Here is a 17,977-nt window from a genome sequence, read left to right as displayed (position 1 = left end):
TTGTAACGCAGTTGACGAGGAGAAATAATGTTGGTGACCTGTCCTTTAATGCAAATTGCATCCACTATAGAATGTTGGTTTAGTGCTGTGAGGTCAACACTCATCCAAGTTTACATTCACAGACTTCATGAAGTATAACTGTTTACAAGACAGGATAAGATAGAACTTGCTGTGGATGTCTTACAGACTCGTATTTCAGTTGAATGCGACCTGCTTTCACTCTGACTTTGCTCCTTTCACACACACTAACCCTGACCATAACCATAACTAACCTTCACATTACACTGACCCAGGATTCTTTCATAATAGCTCATTTAACTATTAACATTTAATCATAACCATTGTAATTCTATTCTCTTCTTCTCACATCTCTCATTTCCTGAGAAATCTCTTTGACTTGATGCAAGAATTCACCAACAGCACTCTCAACTCATTGGGAGCATGTATAGGATGCATTCTCTCTTTCTGTTGTATTGGAGGCTGAATGTAGGATTGGAGTGGGCCAACAGCTTTTCTGCAGACCAGAATATTTCTGGAGCTTCATCTGAATGAAGTTGTATGTCATCAATGGTAAAGAAATAGACTTCTGGACCAGGATCTGTAGAAATATAGAGGAACCTTGATTATCCAAATATCTGTTATTTGAAGTTTGGACAATCCGAAGAAGATCTCAACTTCTCAATAGAAAAATTACATCAAAAAGGTGTTACTAACACTTCTCGTGTCTTTTGTTTACAATGATTAAAATTGAACCCGGCTTACTGAAATGCTGACAAGAACAGTCCTGGACATCAATGGGAGCCCATACACCATCTCCAAATGACTGACCTCCTGCTCTCTCTCTCTCTCTCCCCACAACATTTTCCCTGGAGTTCTACACAGAGGTGTCTCTCCACCCCTCTTCCCCTGATAATCTCTCCAACATGGCTTTCTACAGGGTAGAGATGGAACTTGGCAAAAAGGTGTGTGTGTGTGTGTGTGTGTGTGTGTGTGTGTGTGTGTGTGTGTGTGTGTGTGTGTGTGTATGTACTATTTTGACACTCACTCCCCAAAGGCAACAGTCTTGGTGTCCAGTTCAGCTGCCATCTCCATTCTGTTCCTTCATTTTGTTCTGGAGTCCCATTGGGGGCGAAGAGATAAGAAGCATCTGGCTGCTTCACTCCATCCACTGGCTGGAAACATGGTGAGTTAAAAGCACACAATGTGGGGGCGGGGGCTCCTGCACTATGTGCTGCTGCCTACTTTCCTGAATGGGGAGGGGACTCAGCAAGTGCTCACTCTGTCAATCCCATTGAAGTGAAGCAGCCGTGGGGAGAGGCTTCAACTGTGCTGCAGATCCATTAACAATAATCTGAAATTTAATTTAATTTAAAATTCAATTTTACCGAAGGACTTAACAATATTTAGATGTGTGTTTGCTCAGAAAAAAACCCTGAGACAGAGAAATGGAGCAAAGAAGGCAGAGCGAGGAAAAAGAAACCTTCAGAAAACTCCGAGTCCCGGGGAGAGACATTGAATCAGTTATCCAAATAATCAATTATTCGAACAAAATAGTGCCTGCCCATCTCGTTCGGATAATCAAGATTCCTCTGTATGGAATCCGTATAATGCAGAAAGAGGCCACTTGGCCCCTCAAGTCTGCACTGACCCTTCAAAGAGAAACCACCCAACCCCATTACCCTGCATTTATCATGGCTAATCACCCAACCTGTATATCCCTGCACACTATAAATAATTTCAGCATGGCCTACCTACTTAACCTGCATTTCTTGGGACTGTGGGAAGAAATCAACACAGACAAGGGGAAACTATGCAAAATATGTTTCTCTCACTTTGGGCTATATCCCAACCATCCTTCACTCACGTCCCACCCTCACCCCATCTTCTGCATAAATATCAACCTTTTCCCAGTTACCATCAGTTCTGAAGAACAGTCAATGGATCTGAAGAGTTAACTCTGATTAACTCCATAGATACTGCCAGACCTGCTGAGTTTTTCTCACAATTCCTATTTTTGTTTTTGTTTCAGAAATGGGAATGTTTGCTGATGATTGATTTATGTTCAGCACTGAACTGAAGCAGTTTGTGTCGATATTTAACAAGACCTGGACTAAGTCAAGGTTTGATACGATAAGGTAACTTTTCCACTACAGAACCATTGGCAACAAAAGAAAATTTACTCATCGCGCTTTGACATTCAGTGGCATTATCATCATGGAATCTCACACTGTCAACATCCTGGATATTATGATGACCAGCAACTGACCTGGAGCAGCCATATAAATACTGTGGCTGCAACAGTAAATCAAAGGCTATGACCTTTGTTGCAAATAACTCACTTCCTGTCTCTCTAAGGCTTGTGCGCGATCTACAAGGCACAAGTCAGGAATGTGATGGAATACTCCCCATTTGTCTGGATGAGTGCAGCTCCAACAATGCAAAAGGTTTGACACTATTTAGGACAGAGCAACCCACTTGATTGGCACCCCATCCACCCATCTTCAGTATTCACTTCTTTCGTCACAGTAGCAACAGCCTGTACTATCTACAGTTTGCACTGACACTTCCACAAGACCTGCTAAACCCATGACCTCTGCAGAGAAGGGCAAGGGCAGCAGGTGCACAACAACAACACCAGCTACAATTTCTTCTCCAAACCACTCAGTATCCTGACTTGGAAAAATATTGCAGTTCCTTCACTGTCACTGTCACAAAATAAAGAATTGTTCATTAGTTTTACTTCATGAACCTACAGTTGAGGAGGATGATAATTCAGTAAATGAAATTGATGTTTCTTCTGAAAGATGCCTTCTTCAATTAACGCTGGTACAGAGATTTTAGGTTCATGAAGTAGATGAAAAATTGTCCAGATGTATTGGAACTTAACTAAAAAACAGAAAGTGTAGGTTTGTGCTAAATGTCATAAGATAACTCGTGGAGCTCCAAGGAGTTCTATTCAGTACCTGACGATAATCAGAATATTTGTAATTATATGGAATGAGGAAGCAGTAATAGCATTAAACCTGTTGAAAGTATGTACCTATATAGACATATAATGAGCAGAGAGGAGATTAGTTATCTTCAGAGACAAACCAATCATGCCAGTCACCTGAGATCAAGCAGGTGGGTTTTATTGAGCATTAATGTCAGGTAATGCATGTTAGAATATATAACAGTAAATGTGCAATAATATAATTAGGTCTCAAATGGCAGCTGATGAAAGGGAAAATGATTCAGTCTGATCATAGAGCTTACCTGAAAGTATAGTGTAGCAACTGTGAATAGACAAAGTGGGTATTGGTATGTATCTGAAAGATGTCGTTTACAAATCAGAATACGTTATACTGACATTGTACAGATGAATGACTGAGTATGTGTGATGTTCTGAATGCACTGCCTTTGATAGGCTACATATGCATTCAGAGAGTTAGTCAGGAACATTTCACACTTCAGAGAGTATGGCTGTGAAGTAACTGACAATGCCTTGGTGAAAAGTATAAATAAGATTAAAGTGAGTGATGAATATAGTATACATGAGCCTTGCCCTTTCTAATGTCCAACAGGTTTGAGGTTCTTTCTGACTGCTGGGTTGAAGAGCTAACAGACCATGATATAAGGACTGGCTAATAACAGCAAGTTATTCAAGGAAAGGGAGTAAGAAGGAATTAAAACAAAATTTGCTGGAAAAGTTTAGCAAGTCTGGCAACATCTGTGGAGAGAAATCAGAGTTTTGGGCTGAGTGACTCATCAGACTCATTAACTCTGATTTTTCTCCACAGATGCCACCAGCCATGCTGAAATTTTCCAGCAATTCCTGTTTTAATTCCTTTTTTGTTTATAATTTACAGCATCCACAATTCTTCCAGTTTTTATTGAGTAAGAAAGAATATAGTGGTTATAGGGGGTGGTATAATGAGGGGGATTACACAGTTCACTGCAGAAAAGAGCAAATTGAGATTTGTGTTGTCTACCTGTGACAGACTTTGAGACGGCTGGTCAGGACTGGAGAGGAACTTGCAGTGGGAAGACAAAGGATCCAGATCAAATGATCCAGTCGATACCAATAATGTAGACAAGACAAAAGAGATGATTCATAGTCAGAATGAGGAGCTAAATTGCAAATTAAGGAGCAGAACCTCAAGATCACAATCCCTAGATTATTGTCTGAGCCACATGCAAATTGACACAGTTAGAAAGACAAGGCTGAAAGACTAGTTTGAAAGGTACCCAGGTTTTGATGGATTTCACCCTAGAGTTTGAAAAGAAGTAGCTCATTAGATAGTTGATGTACTGGGTTTAAATTTTCTAAACTCATTAGGTTTGGGTAAGGTCTCTTAGATTGGAAAATAGCTAATGTAACTCCTGTATTCAAAAAGGGAGGGAAGTAGAAAGCAAGAAACTGCAGGCCCATTAGCTTAACATTTGTTAGAGGGAAAATGTTAGAAGCTACATTTAAACATTTTATAATAGGGACCTTCAATAAATTCAAGGTAATCAGGCAGAGCCAACATAGTTTTGTCAAAGGGAAATCATGTTTAACTAATTTATTGGAGATCTTTGAAGAATTATCTTGTGCTGTGGTTAAAGGAGAACTGGTGGATGTATTGTACTTAGATTTCCAGAAGGTGTTTGATCAGGTGTCACATCTAAGGTAATTGTGGAAAATAAAAGGTGTAGGGGTTTACATGGATAGAAGATTGGCTGACTAACAGAAAACTGGAAGTTGGAATGAATGACCCCTTTTCAGGCTAACAGGATGTCATGAGTGGTGTGGGCCTTTAGCTCTTTATTATTTGGATAAATGACTTGGATAAAGGGGGTGAACATATTGGTAACTATATTTACTGGTACTAAGAACAGGATGTAAGGAACCTACAAAAGTATATAGTTCGATTAAGATAGTAAGTAAAAGTCTGGCAAATGAAATACAATGTGGAAAAATGTGAAATTGTTGATTTTGGCAGAAAAAAATAAAAAAGAAGTATTTTATCTAAATGGTGAGATGTTTTAGAGCTCTGAGATATTAGTCCCACCTGCCTGCGCTTGGATCATTTTGCTCCAAACATTTCTCATTCATGTACTTACCTAAATGTCTTTTAGACATTGTAACTGTACCTGCACCCACCACCTCCTTTGGATATTTATTCCAAACTCAAACCATTCTCTGTGTAAAAAAATTGCCTGTTATGATTTTTTTAAAAATCTTTCTCCTCTCACCTTAAAAATATGCCACCACTTTTGAAATCGCTTACTCAATGGAAAAGACCATTCACCTTGTCTATACCCCTCATGATTTTATAAACCTTTATTAGGTGATCCCTCAACCTCCTATGTTCTAGTGAAAAAAGTCTCAGCTTATAAAAAATCTCCTTATATTTCAAACTCTCCATTCCTGGCAATATCCTGGTAAATCTCTTCTGAACCCGCTCCAGCTTAATAATATCCTTCCTATACGTGGGCAACCAGAACAGGACACAGTATTCCAGAAGAGGATGCACCAATGTCTTGTATAACCACAACATAACATCCCAACTCCTGCACTCAAAGGTCTGAACAATAAAGGCAAGTGTGCTAAGCACCTCCTTAACCACCCTATCTATATGTGATGCAAATTTCAAAGAATTAACGACTTGAACCCTTAGGTCTTTCTATTTCTCACAATCCACCACAATGCTGTTAAGCCAATTTTGTATCCAATTGGCAAGCTCATCCCAAATCCCATATGATCTAACTTTACCAATTAATCCATCATGCAAAACCTTATCAAAGCTTTACTAAAGTCTAAGTAAACAATATCTACCTCTTCGCCCTCATTGATCTTCTTGATTACTTCCACAAAAAACTCAATCAAGTTTGTGAGAATCAATTTCCCTAACACAAAACCAAGCTAACTATCCCGAACCATTCCTTTCTTCTCCATAATGCATATAAATAGCGTCTTTCAGAATTGCTTCCAACAACTTACCCACCACCGAAGCTGGGCTCACAGATCTATAGTCCCCAGGCTTCGCCTTACACTCCTTCTTAAAAAAAGGCACAACATTATCCACTCTCCATTCATGTGGTAACTCACACATATTTATAGATGACACAAATATTTCAGCAAAAGACCGTGCAATTTCTTCCCTAACTTCCCACAACGTCCTCGAACACTTTACAGTAGGTCCCAGGGATGTATTTTCTAAGACCTGCAGCACTTCCTCTTCTGTAATGTGGACTGTTTTCAAGCCATCAAATTGTATTTCTGAGAGTTTTCTAAGTCTTTTGAATTATATGAAACTAATTTTAATTTATTATGTAATTTAATGCTTCAATAATTAATGACTAATACATTTATTAACTATTTATTTCAGTCTTTGTAATTTTCTTCCTCAAAAGACAGTGGATTCAGAACCTTCAAATATTTTTATGGTCGAGGCAGATACATTTAAGTGGATGGAAGATTTAATTTAAGAGTAATTCAAGTGAATTTAAGCGAATTGACAAATTAGCTTAAAAACAGAGGTCAAAAAACTTCAATGGCAGATGTTCAAGGGAATATTTCAGAACATCTGGAATAGATACATTTCAATGAGTAGGAAATTCTAGGGTCTGCAGAGAAGTCGCTAGTACGATAGTTGGTGCATTTGTTTTAAAAAGGCTATATGCGTGGTTGCCAAATTTGTTGACAGTACAAAAGTAAGCATGAAAGTTGAGGTGATGCATTTTAAGAGGTCAAAAACAAAGAGTATACATTAATGGCCACACCCTAAACAGCATTGATATACAAAAGGATCTTGGGGTTCTTGTCATATCTTCCTAAAAGTGGCTGCATAAGTAGATAAGATGGTAAAGAAGGTGTATGACAGGACATAGAATATAAAATTTGACAAGTCATTAAGTTGTTGATTTGTTGAGTTGGTAAGTTTGTTCACAGACATTTTGTCACCATGCTAGGTAACATCATTAGTGCACCTCCTGTGAAGCATTGGTGTTCTGTCCCACTTGCTATTCGTGTATCTGGAGGCACACTGATGATGTTACCTAGCATGGTGACGAAATGTCTGTGAACAAACTTTCCAGCTCAGTGAGCAAGTCAACAACCTCATCCACAACCAGAGCTACAAATCTTCTCAAATACTCTTGGCAATACATATGGTAACTGCATAAGATTTTGGTCAGGCCACATTTGGAGCACAGTTCTGGTCACCACACTACAGGAAGGATGTCCATTTAGGAAGGAAGAGTAACAAATAAACATATTATCTAAATGGTGAGAAACTGCAGATCTCTGAGTTGCAGAAGGATCTGGGTGCCCTTGTATATGAATCACAAAAGGTTAGTTTGCAGGTGCAGCAAGAAATTCAGAAAGCTAATTAAATTTAATCATTTATCATGCTGTATCTCTTGAAATAAAAGTGAAAAACAACACTTCATTCACAGAAGGCACAAACGAGACCTGCATCTGGAGTTCTGTATACAATATTGGTCACCTTACTTACGGAAGGATATACAGAGGAACCTCGGTTATACAAATGAGATGGGCAGGCATTATTTCATTTGGATCATTGATTATTCAGAAAATTGATTTTACCTTAAACCAGGGAAGCCATGCTGATCTAATGCTGTGCTCTACCAGAGAATTTGTTTAAATCAATAACTTTAATGTATTGAGTGCAAGAGGACACAGATTTCACTTGATGAACAAAATAAAGCAATGATAACACGAGATCAGATTTTAAAAATGCAGCAGTACTGTAGTTAGCATTTGGCAAGGAGTGGTGAAGACAGCATTAAATAAGGTCCGAACAGCTTCTACGATCACAAAAGCATTTGTCAGTTTCTGGAACTCAATCATTACCTCGCGTACGCGTTTACGTTCTCTGCCTTGTTTTCATGAATGGCCCAGCAAAGTACTGGGAATACTGTAAAATTCTTACTTTTTCAAAAAATATCCAGTCACTGATACTTGAGCTGCTCGTGTTTCTTTGTTTTTGACAGCGTTTTCACATCTTTTTCAGTATAGGTAAATCTACTACACTTAGCTTCTGATGTAATGTTTTTGCGGAACCTTGAAATCTTCCTTGGATAATCTGAAATTCAGATAATCAATATTCAGGTAATCGAAGTTCCTCTGTAGATGCATTGGAGGCAGTTCAGGAAAGATTAGGCAAGTTCAGGAAATATACAGAATCCTGTGAGATCTTTACAGAGTTGATGTGGAGAAATAATTTCTTTTTATGGACAAATCTAGAACTGGGGTCACCGTTTAAAAATCAGGGGGCACACACTTCAAGCAGAGATGAGATATATTTATTTTCCTCTGAGCATTTTGAGCTTTTGGAGCTATTTTCCAATGAGGTGGAAGAAGAATTCTTGAATACTTTTAATGCAGACACAGGTTTCACATTAAGCAATAGGGTGAAGGATTATTGGAGTTGGGGAGGAATGTAGATTTGAAGTAATAATCAGGTCAGTTGTGATCTTATTGAACAACAGAGCAGACTTGAGAGGGTTGAATGGCTTACTCTTGTTACTAGTTTCTACATTTACATGAGAATCAGCAGAAAATTAAAGAGCACAGGTAGAAAATTCAACTAGGATTAGAATTTAGAAAAGAAAGTTAAGATGTAAGGCATACTCCTGAGAATGTAACTGACTTCAGACGAACTCGTATCTTCGAAGAAAAGGTCAGCATGAATTTCTGATAAGAAGGGGAATTCAGTGTTAGAAAGATACCAATAACATCGCTTGTTTTTCTTTCAGCATGGTAGGGATAGGAAATCAGTATTTCAAAAACTAAATAATCAACAAGTCGTAATGAAATAATCTGAAATATCCTCAGCATGGAGTAAATTTAATAGCTGAATAACCTTGACTCCTCTCATGTTTTTGACTCGCATATCTTCAAAATCTTACTAATGGGGTAAATTAAATCTGTTATGTGCTCGATTTACTATAGCAGTAATCTCTTAGGCAGTCCACATCAAACTGATGCTGAATTCACCTCTTAGAAGGGAACCTTCTGTACTTAATCTACTGCACAACAAGTAACCTCTTTGATAACTGATGGTCTATCAGTTTTGCTTTCCTAATCTCATTTCCAAGTGTTGGACTTTGGACTCTACTGAATTTATCCAATTTAAAGATTAAGTACTGTGGTGGTTTGACATGGTTTTCTGCAGGATTGGTGTCTGGGAACATTCCAACTCTTACCATATGTCAGCAGTTTTACTGAAAGGATTTACAGGCTGACAATCAACCTGTTTTACCACATTACAAACACACCTTTCATGACCACCAAGTCCTGGATAGGACTTGAATTCAGAATGTCCAGCCTAGAGGCACCACAATACCTCCTCTGATAACTGATTATGATATCAATTAGAGATGATTACACAACCAAAGAAAAAGAAAATGGAAGCAATTGTGAAATGACAAAGAAAATGACAAGCAAGTAACTTTTAAGGGCAAACATTTAGTATGCCATCATTTATTAAAAGGTCTGAGAATTTATGGTTATCTGGATCACACTGACGTCATTAGTTCCAATATATAATTTTGCTGAGATGCTAATGTTTTCTAAAACAGAAAGATCAGTAACCTTGGACCTTATGCAGTTAGTTTAGTATTTCTCTAAATTTATTGGACGAGTTTTAATTTTGTTTCACTCAGTAGAAAGGTTTGTGTTGACTGTGAGCATTGTGCTCGCTACAAGAAATGTACTATGATACACTTTGCATTACCCCAACCTCAACTATGTGTCTCATAATTGGAGACTGTGTTCTCTAAAAATACTCTGTTACTTGATAAAATAACTATCTAAACTAGTCTAATGAAGTGAAGTCTAATAAAGCATAGGAAACTCTTTATAATATTAACTAAAACAAAAAAAGGAGCAGTTAATAGTAAGTCAGTCAGAAATTGATTCAAATTGTTGAGCCCCAAAAAGGTTAGTTGAATGACACTTAATTCTGAATGTCTGCCATGTGCTGACTGGGAGGTCAACGGCCTCTCCACAAAACAATGTGTCAATACCTGTTAAGCTTTAAGATTCTGAGAAATTTTCATTAAGAGTGACAGTTCAATAATAAAAACCTTTACATGTTAACTAAACCTGCTACATTGTTTCTGAGCAAGAAGGACCATAAACCATGTTTAAATGTCTCTAAACATGTGTGGAACATCATATCCTGCTTGATTTCATCTGTCTTTTCCCTGTAGGTTGGATAAATCCTGATCGTGGAATATGTTATGAAGTAAAATGAGTCAGAATTACAACTTGTACAAGCACTGATTAATTCTGAATGTTGCATTAGCAGTGACAATCATACTGCCTTGCATCAGTGGATATTTACTTCACAGCCGTGTTATTGTATTGTAAATGATATACCCCCACTTCATCTCCAAATGTCAAAACAAAGGTATTTGAATTTCTGTTGTTTTTTTCATATATAAAACTTCGTTTAATTTAGTCTCGGAAAGTTCTTTTTTTTTGTGCTCTCTGGTCCATATGGTAGGATGTAAACTTGGGTTACAACTTGGTAAGGGGGATCATTTTTTGCTGGGAAACTCCCACCCCACCCCCACTCTGGTTGAAGTGAGGCTCATTTTCAGGGCTTATACATGATGATTTGAAACTTGGGAGAAGCCACTAAAGTATCTGATGTTTGTGCATGTACAAGGGAGCATTATTTTTGAAAAGTAAGAAATAAGATGTCTGTAATAAAGAACAAAATCATATTTACCATGTTGTGAATAATTAGATATATACATTAAATATACATGAAGAGTATTAGTGTCATTGGTCAAAGATGAATGTTTGTCAGAACAATAGAAGGAATTGTTGCCTGCTCGAGTGAGGTGGTGAACATGCACTTCCAAAAGGCGTTCAATACAATGCCACATGACAGACGTTTGTGGAAGACAATGTAGAAGGACTTTGACAAGTTTTTGGAGTGAACAAGTGCCAGATGAAGTTCACTGCACAGAAGTGTATTTTTTTGGTAGAAAGAACATGAAGACACAATTCAAATTAAAGGGCATACTCTAAAAGGTGTGCAGGGGCAGAGAGACTTGACTATCTGTAAATAACTCATTAAAGATAGCAGGAGAGATACAGAGAGCTCGATTAGTAAATGATACTGAACTCCAGGCTTCATTAATTGGGGCATGGAGCAAGAGGAAGGAAGCTATGATGAACTTACAGGACACTATTAGAAGTCAGTTGGAGTATTTTGTGCAGTTTTGGTTGCCATACTTAAGGAAAAATGTGAATGCATTTCTGAAGAATGGCTTACGCCTGAAACGTCGATTCTCTTGTTCCTCGGATGCTGCGTGGCCTGCTGTGTTTTTCCAGCAACACACATTTCAACATTGAAGAGGATGGTCACCCGAAGGTCCGAGGCTGAATGTCCTGGACCACTGAAGTGTTCCCCAACTGGGAGGGAACACTCCTGTCTGTTGATTGTTGTGCGGTGCCCATTCATTTGTCGTAGCCTTTGCTCTGTTTCCCCAATGTACCATGCCTCCGGGCATCCTTGCCTGCAATGTATAAGATAGACAACGTTGGCTGAGTCACATGAGTACCTGCCATGTACAGGGTGGGAGGTGTCCCCACGTGTAATGGTGGTATCTATGTCCACACTCTGACACGTCTTGCAAGAAGTGAATAGTAAAGCTCCTTTCCCGAGCGTGGAATTTATGCTGGCTTTCCAATAAAAAGGTTACAGCGTGCACCCGTGTGCAACACATGCTGCTGCTGAATGACAGAACCCAGCAGTAATATGGATAGTCTAATGCACAGCATAATTTCACAACAGGACAAGCACAGGGGTGATCACTCAGCATCATTCCCATGCTCAAAGATGGGCCTTATTGTAGAGTTATGGATTCATACAGCACAAAAACAGACCCCATGGTCCAACTCCTCCACGTGACCAAGTTTCCCAAAATAAACTAGTTTCACTTGCCTATGTTTGGCCCATTTATCTTTAAATCATGTCTGTCTATCCATGTACCTTGCAAAGGCCTTTTAAATGTTGCAAATGTATCTGCATCTATCACTTCCTCTGGCAGTTTATTCCACATATGAATCACCCTCAGTGTGAATAAATTGCTCCTCAGATTCCTTTTAAATCTTTCTCCTCTTGCCTTAAAGATACACCTCTGGTTTTGAACTTGCCCATGCTAGGGAAAGGAGCTTTGCTATTCACTTAATTCACATCCCTCATAATTTTATAAATCTCTATAAGGTGACCCCTCAATCTCCTATGCTCCAATGAAAAATGTCCCAGCATATCCATCTTCAATCAAATGTTTTCAGCTTAGAATCTTTTCTAACATGTTAAGTTCCAAGACTAAATTCTGGCTGATACACCCTCAATAGTCATCAGCAAATGATGTTGATTATTCATTTTCATAATTCTAGCTTGGATTTAATTTATTGATTAATTGATCAATCTACACATAATGATCACCATCTGTTTGTCAAAATCAGGGGTCAATTTGTAAAAAAATGACACAGCGAAAGTGTGGACTTGCAATGGGATAGAATTTTTGTCTTACCTGAAAGAAAGATTGATATTAACACACTTGTGAATTCTTTACCAGTCCAGTCAGCTTAACTAGTGGGGTATTGATCTTCCTCCCTTTGCAGAATTGAATACTGCTGAATCCTTCATACACACTTCACAAAATATTGAAAAATCATCTACTCTCATTCAATGTACTCTCCTTAAGTCACTTATTTTCCAGTTGTCTCTCATTATTGAGCAAACCTGGGCTTTTGTTTTTCTTAGAATATTACACATGCAGCATTTGTAACTCATAGCTTTTAAGTCACTATAAAAATCTGGGATCCAAGATGGCTGTACAGAAGATTTTAAGTCAATCTGGCAAGAAGACTTTGAGTTTGGCAATTTCTGTTAAGGATATAGCGTCTTACCAGTTTTAAATTATCTTTTCTATTTTTGCTACAAATTAATTATCTTTTATGATATGGAGCTCTATATTTAACCTAAAAGCAACAAAGTCCTACATTTCTACTAGCTTTGTGTATTTGGAAGCATTTGGAAGTTGATACCAATTACTTAGATGGAGGCAGAAGCATTCAATATGGTTTTTCAGTGTACATTAATTAAACCACCTTGCCGCATTAAAAAAAATGAAACCAATCGATGAAGGAACATAGTATCAAAGACATAAACTGTTTGAAAGACAGAAAGCAAGGGTTTGGAGTTATTGGATATTGTTTAGATTAGAGATTTTTGGAAATAATATAGTCTATATCCTGGGCACTGCTTATCATAGTGTAAGATCATTCTGATAGATATGATGCTACTATCCTCTCACCTGGTGATCTTTAGAGCCTGCTTGGTCCAGTGTGGTAGAGGAAAAACATCTGATGGTCGAATGAGAAGAGACCCCTGTCTTAAGTTGAGGTTCATTGAATGATAGTAACTTGGTATATGTAAATTAGTATGATGGACATTGTTACTGGAACTATCAGGGAGACCTCGACACTAGAACTTACTCCTTTGAAATCCAAAGCTGTTCCCCACCTGAGTTAATATGATATCATCATATTGGGATGTGCTTAAAGCCCCTCTGAGCATTGAGCCTTTCAGACCCTTACACCCCAACATAATAACCCCTCAATCATTTTCCCCAATTATTAATATTATGCAACTGTATGTATAGTTTCAGTTCCATTACCCCATCACCCCACAAGTTTCCGACTTCACAAATTCAGGTGATCTGAAAATTACATTATTCTCCAGTATGAATTTCCTTTGGATTTGGAAGATTGATGGCTTTCTGGGTTGAAGACTATTGATTCTGATTTTGTTCTTAATAGTATGAGGTCTGTGAAACCCTATAAACCAGAGGATCGTTTAACTCAATTTCCTTCACTGAGGACTTCTTTCATTCTAAAACAGGTAACTGCTTCATTGTAGTTTCTGGAGGACATTAAACTTCATTAATTTACTTCACAAGGCTTTTTTTTGACAGCACCTTGGATCTCAAAACTAGGCAGTTTCCTCTTGATAGTGTCTGGAGTTTGTGGGCATTGGTCATTCCATCTCAGTGCTGGCTTCCATGCAATCCATCACACCTTCAATCTCTGTGAGCAGATTTCTACACTTAATCTTCTAACAAATCTGTGTTGAAGTATGTGGACTCTTCCCTTTAACTTGCGCATTAGGTTGGATACTTTCATTCACCCAGAGTGATTGTATTCTCAGTGAAATCAATATATTCACTTGCTCAATTGTATTTTGTGAGGCTTGTTCTTTCTTGACATGATCTATGTCACTGATACTGATGATTCTTCCTGGGACAATACAGGAAATAAATGTTTTGATTGAACTTCTGTCTTCTCTGCTACAGAATTCAGTCTATCACAAAGCTGTATGAGTCTGAATCACTCCAAAAGGAAAAGCCATTACAAAACCAGCAATACTTGGAAGTGAATGTCCTTGTCATACAAGAGCCCCACTTTGTGTTGTACCAGTATGTGTCATTCGCACGTTTTACTGTTTGTTTTACTTGCTGGATACCAGGTGAGGATTCATCAATGTGCTCAAGTTGGGTGTAATGCACATTTCCTTTCTGATGATTTGCATTTCATCACAAACTTTGTGATTTCTTGCAGTTTGATTCTCTTCAGTATTTAGAGGGAGTGGAAACCATTTATGCCAACCTTGTGTAGCCACAAGTTGGTATCTTGCTGACAGAAACAAAACAATTTTCTTATACCAACATTGCTAAACATTTTGTTTGGGTTCTGTGATCTTGTTTCAAATTGTCTGTACGGCCCTTAATTTCCTTCATGGAGCTATACCTCATGGCGACTGCTTGCTACAGCAGTGACACACAATCTAAGCTCTACATACTTTGCTTGTTTCCAGTCGTCAGTGCCTGTAAGATGACCCTTTTTTTAAGTTCTCCCTTGCAACCAGGAATCTTAATTTTACTCATAAAGTCTCTAATGTTCATTTAATCTCTGATTTAACCATGACTTGGAACAAATTCAAGATGGAGAACAGGAAAAAATTGTGACTAGAAGAGTTGCTCTTTTTTTGAGGTATTTTAGGTGCGGAAGCTGATTTCCTCAAATTCCAGGAGCAGTAATAACTGTTTTATAGGCTGCTACATTGTCATGGGTCTTTAAAAAGGAGGAAGAGAAACTAAAATGGAGTCCACATAGTTAATGAATCAAATGAGAAAAGGGACATAGATAAGCTACAGAGCTGGGCTGAGAGGTGACAAGTGGAGTTTAAAGTGGAAAAGTGATTCATTTTGGAAGGACTAACAGGAATAAAGATTATGGGGCTACTTGTGAGATTCTTAGTAGTGTAGATGAGCAGAGAGATCTCAGTGTCCATGTACATAGATCCCTGAAAGTTGCCACCCAGGTTGATAGGGTTGTTAAGAAGGCACACGGTGTGTTAGCTTTGATTAATAGAGAGATTGAGTTTTGGAACCATGAGGTTATGCTGCAGTTGTACAAAACTCTGTTGCGGCCGCACTTGGAGTATTGCATACTGGAAAGAATTGGAAGCTTTGGTAAGGGTTCAGAGGAGATTTACGAGGATGTTGCCTGGTATGGAGGGAAGGTCTTATGAAGAAAGGCTGAGGGACTTGCAGCTGTTTCTTTTTAGAGAGAAGACGGTTGAGAGGTGACATAATTGAGACATATAAGATATGGCTTAGAGTGGACAGTGAGAGCCTCTTTCCTTGAATAGTGATGGCTAGCAGGAAGGGACATAGCTTTAAATTGAGGGGTGATAGGTATAGGACAGATGTCAGAAGTGCGAGCAGTGGCTGAGTTTAAACGAACCCGGAAGACTACAGCTAAGGTAAGACAGTTTGTTTTAAAATTACTTATCGGTAGCGGGCAGCGGTGTTTTTTTTTCTTCTCTTCACAGAAAGAGTGGGAGAAGTAGGGGGAAGTGACGACGACCAGAGGGGCAGCCGGGAAGGAAAGCAGTGAGTATAAATACTCACCCTTTGACGCCAATGGTCATTTTGAGTATATAAACCAGGAAGGCGGCTAAACCCGAAACTCTACAACTGTAGTATCTCCCACCCACCCTCCTCCTCTAACCTTCTTAAGTTTTTTTAAGGTTAGGATTTTCTATTTCTTTACCAGTGACTGGTTAAAAATTTAATTTTTTAAAATCTATTAATTCTTTTTTAGGAAAAGACTATAGCAGAGAGGTATCAGAAAGTATTTTAACTCAAACCTGTACAAAGTAACAAAGTAATTAACTAAGCAGAGATGGCTGGGCAGGTGATGTGCTGTAGCTGCATGATGTGGGAGCTGGCTGATCCCATTGTGAACGGCAGTGACCACATCTGCAGCAAGTGTTGGTTGCTGGAAGAACTCCGGATCAGAGTTGGTGATCTGGAATCTGAGCTTCAAACACTGCGGCACATCCGGGAGGGGGAGAGTTACCTGGATGCTTTGTTTCAGGAGGCAGTCACACCCGAGAGATTAAGTAATTCACATTCAGCTAGTGATCAGGCACAACAGAGTGTGACTGTAAGTGAGGCAGGTAGGGGGAACCTGAGTTCAGGAGTGGAGGAGCCTCAGCCCTTGACCTTGTCCAACAGGTACGAGATTCTTGCTCCCTGTATGGATGAGGAAAAGGGCTCTGGACAGGATGAGCCAGCTGACCACGCACCATGGTACAGAAGGCCATTCAAGAGGGGGGAGCAAAAAGACAAGTAGCTGTTATAGGGGATTCTATAATTAGGGGGACAGATAGTATCCTTTGCAAGCCGGATCGGGAGTCTCACATGGTATGTTGCCTGCCCGGTGCCAGGGTGCGGGATATCTCTGACCTGCTTGAAAGGATATTGGAGCAGGAGGGGGAGGATCCAGTTGTTGTGGTCCATGTTGGTACTAACAACATTGGCAAAGCTAGGGGAAGGACCTGTTTGGGGATTACGAAGCACTCGGAAGGAAATTGAAGTACAGGTCCTCAAGGGTCATAATCCCCGGATTACTGCCCGAGGCACGTGCCAATTGGCATAGCGATAGGAAAATTAGGGAAGTAAACACGTGACTAAGGGATTGGTGTGGGAAAGAAGGCTTCCACTTCATGGGGCATTGGGGTTTTGGAACCGGGGGGGGGGGGGGGGGGGGGGGAATCTGTACCGTTGGGACGGTTTCCACCTGAACTGAGCAGGTACCAATGTTCTAGCGAAGAGGATAAATAGGGTGGTCAGCAGGACTTTAAACTTCTGAGTTGGGGGAAGGGAAAGTGAAAGCGACAGGGAGTATGGAGTTAAATGGAAAGATAAGCAACAGGATAGCATATGTGCAGGCGGATTTAAACTCGAGGCAGACTGGGAATGCAGCAAAAAGGAAGGATAACTTAGGACATCTTATGACTTCCAATATCTCTAATGATAAAGTTAGCATTAAGGCACTTTACCTGAATGCTCGTAGCATTCGTAACAAAGCAGATGAACTAATGGCACAGATCATAGTGAATGATTATGATGTGGTAGGTATCACAGAGACGTGGTTACAGCAGGGTCAGGACTGGCAGTTAAACCTCCAAGGATTTTCAACTTATCGAAAAGACAGGGACGTGGGCAGAGGGGGTGGGGTTGCCTTGTTAGTTAAGAACAAAATTAAATCTATGACACTGAATGACATAGCGTCGGATGATGTGGAGTCTGTGTGGGTGGAATTGAGGAACCACAAAGGCAAAAAAAACCATAATGGGAGTTATGTACAGACCTCCTAACAGTGGTCAGGACCAGGGGCGCAACGTGTACCAGGAAATAGAGAAGGCATGTCAGAAAGGCACGGTCACAGTGATCATGGGAGACTTCAATATGCAGGTGGACTGGGTAAATAATGTTGCCAGTGGATCCAAAGAAAGGGAATTCATGGAATGCTTAAAGGATGGCTTTTTGGAACAGCTTGTCATGGAGCCCACAAGGGAGCAGGCTATTCTGGACCTAGTGCTATGTAATG

Source organism: Hemiscyllium ocellatum, chromosome 31, assembly GCF_020745735.1.
Source record: "Hemiscyllium ocellatum isolate sHemOce1 chromosome 31, sHemOce1.pat.X.cur, whole genome shotgun sequence".
In the NCBI taxonomy this organism is placed as follows: Eukaryota; Metazoa; Chordata; class Chondrichthyes; order Orectolobiformes; family Hemiscylliidae; genus Hemiscyllium; species Hemiscyllium ocellatum.
This window is presented reverse-complemented; position numbering follows the sequence as displayed.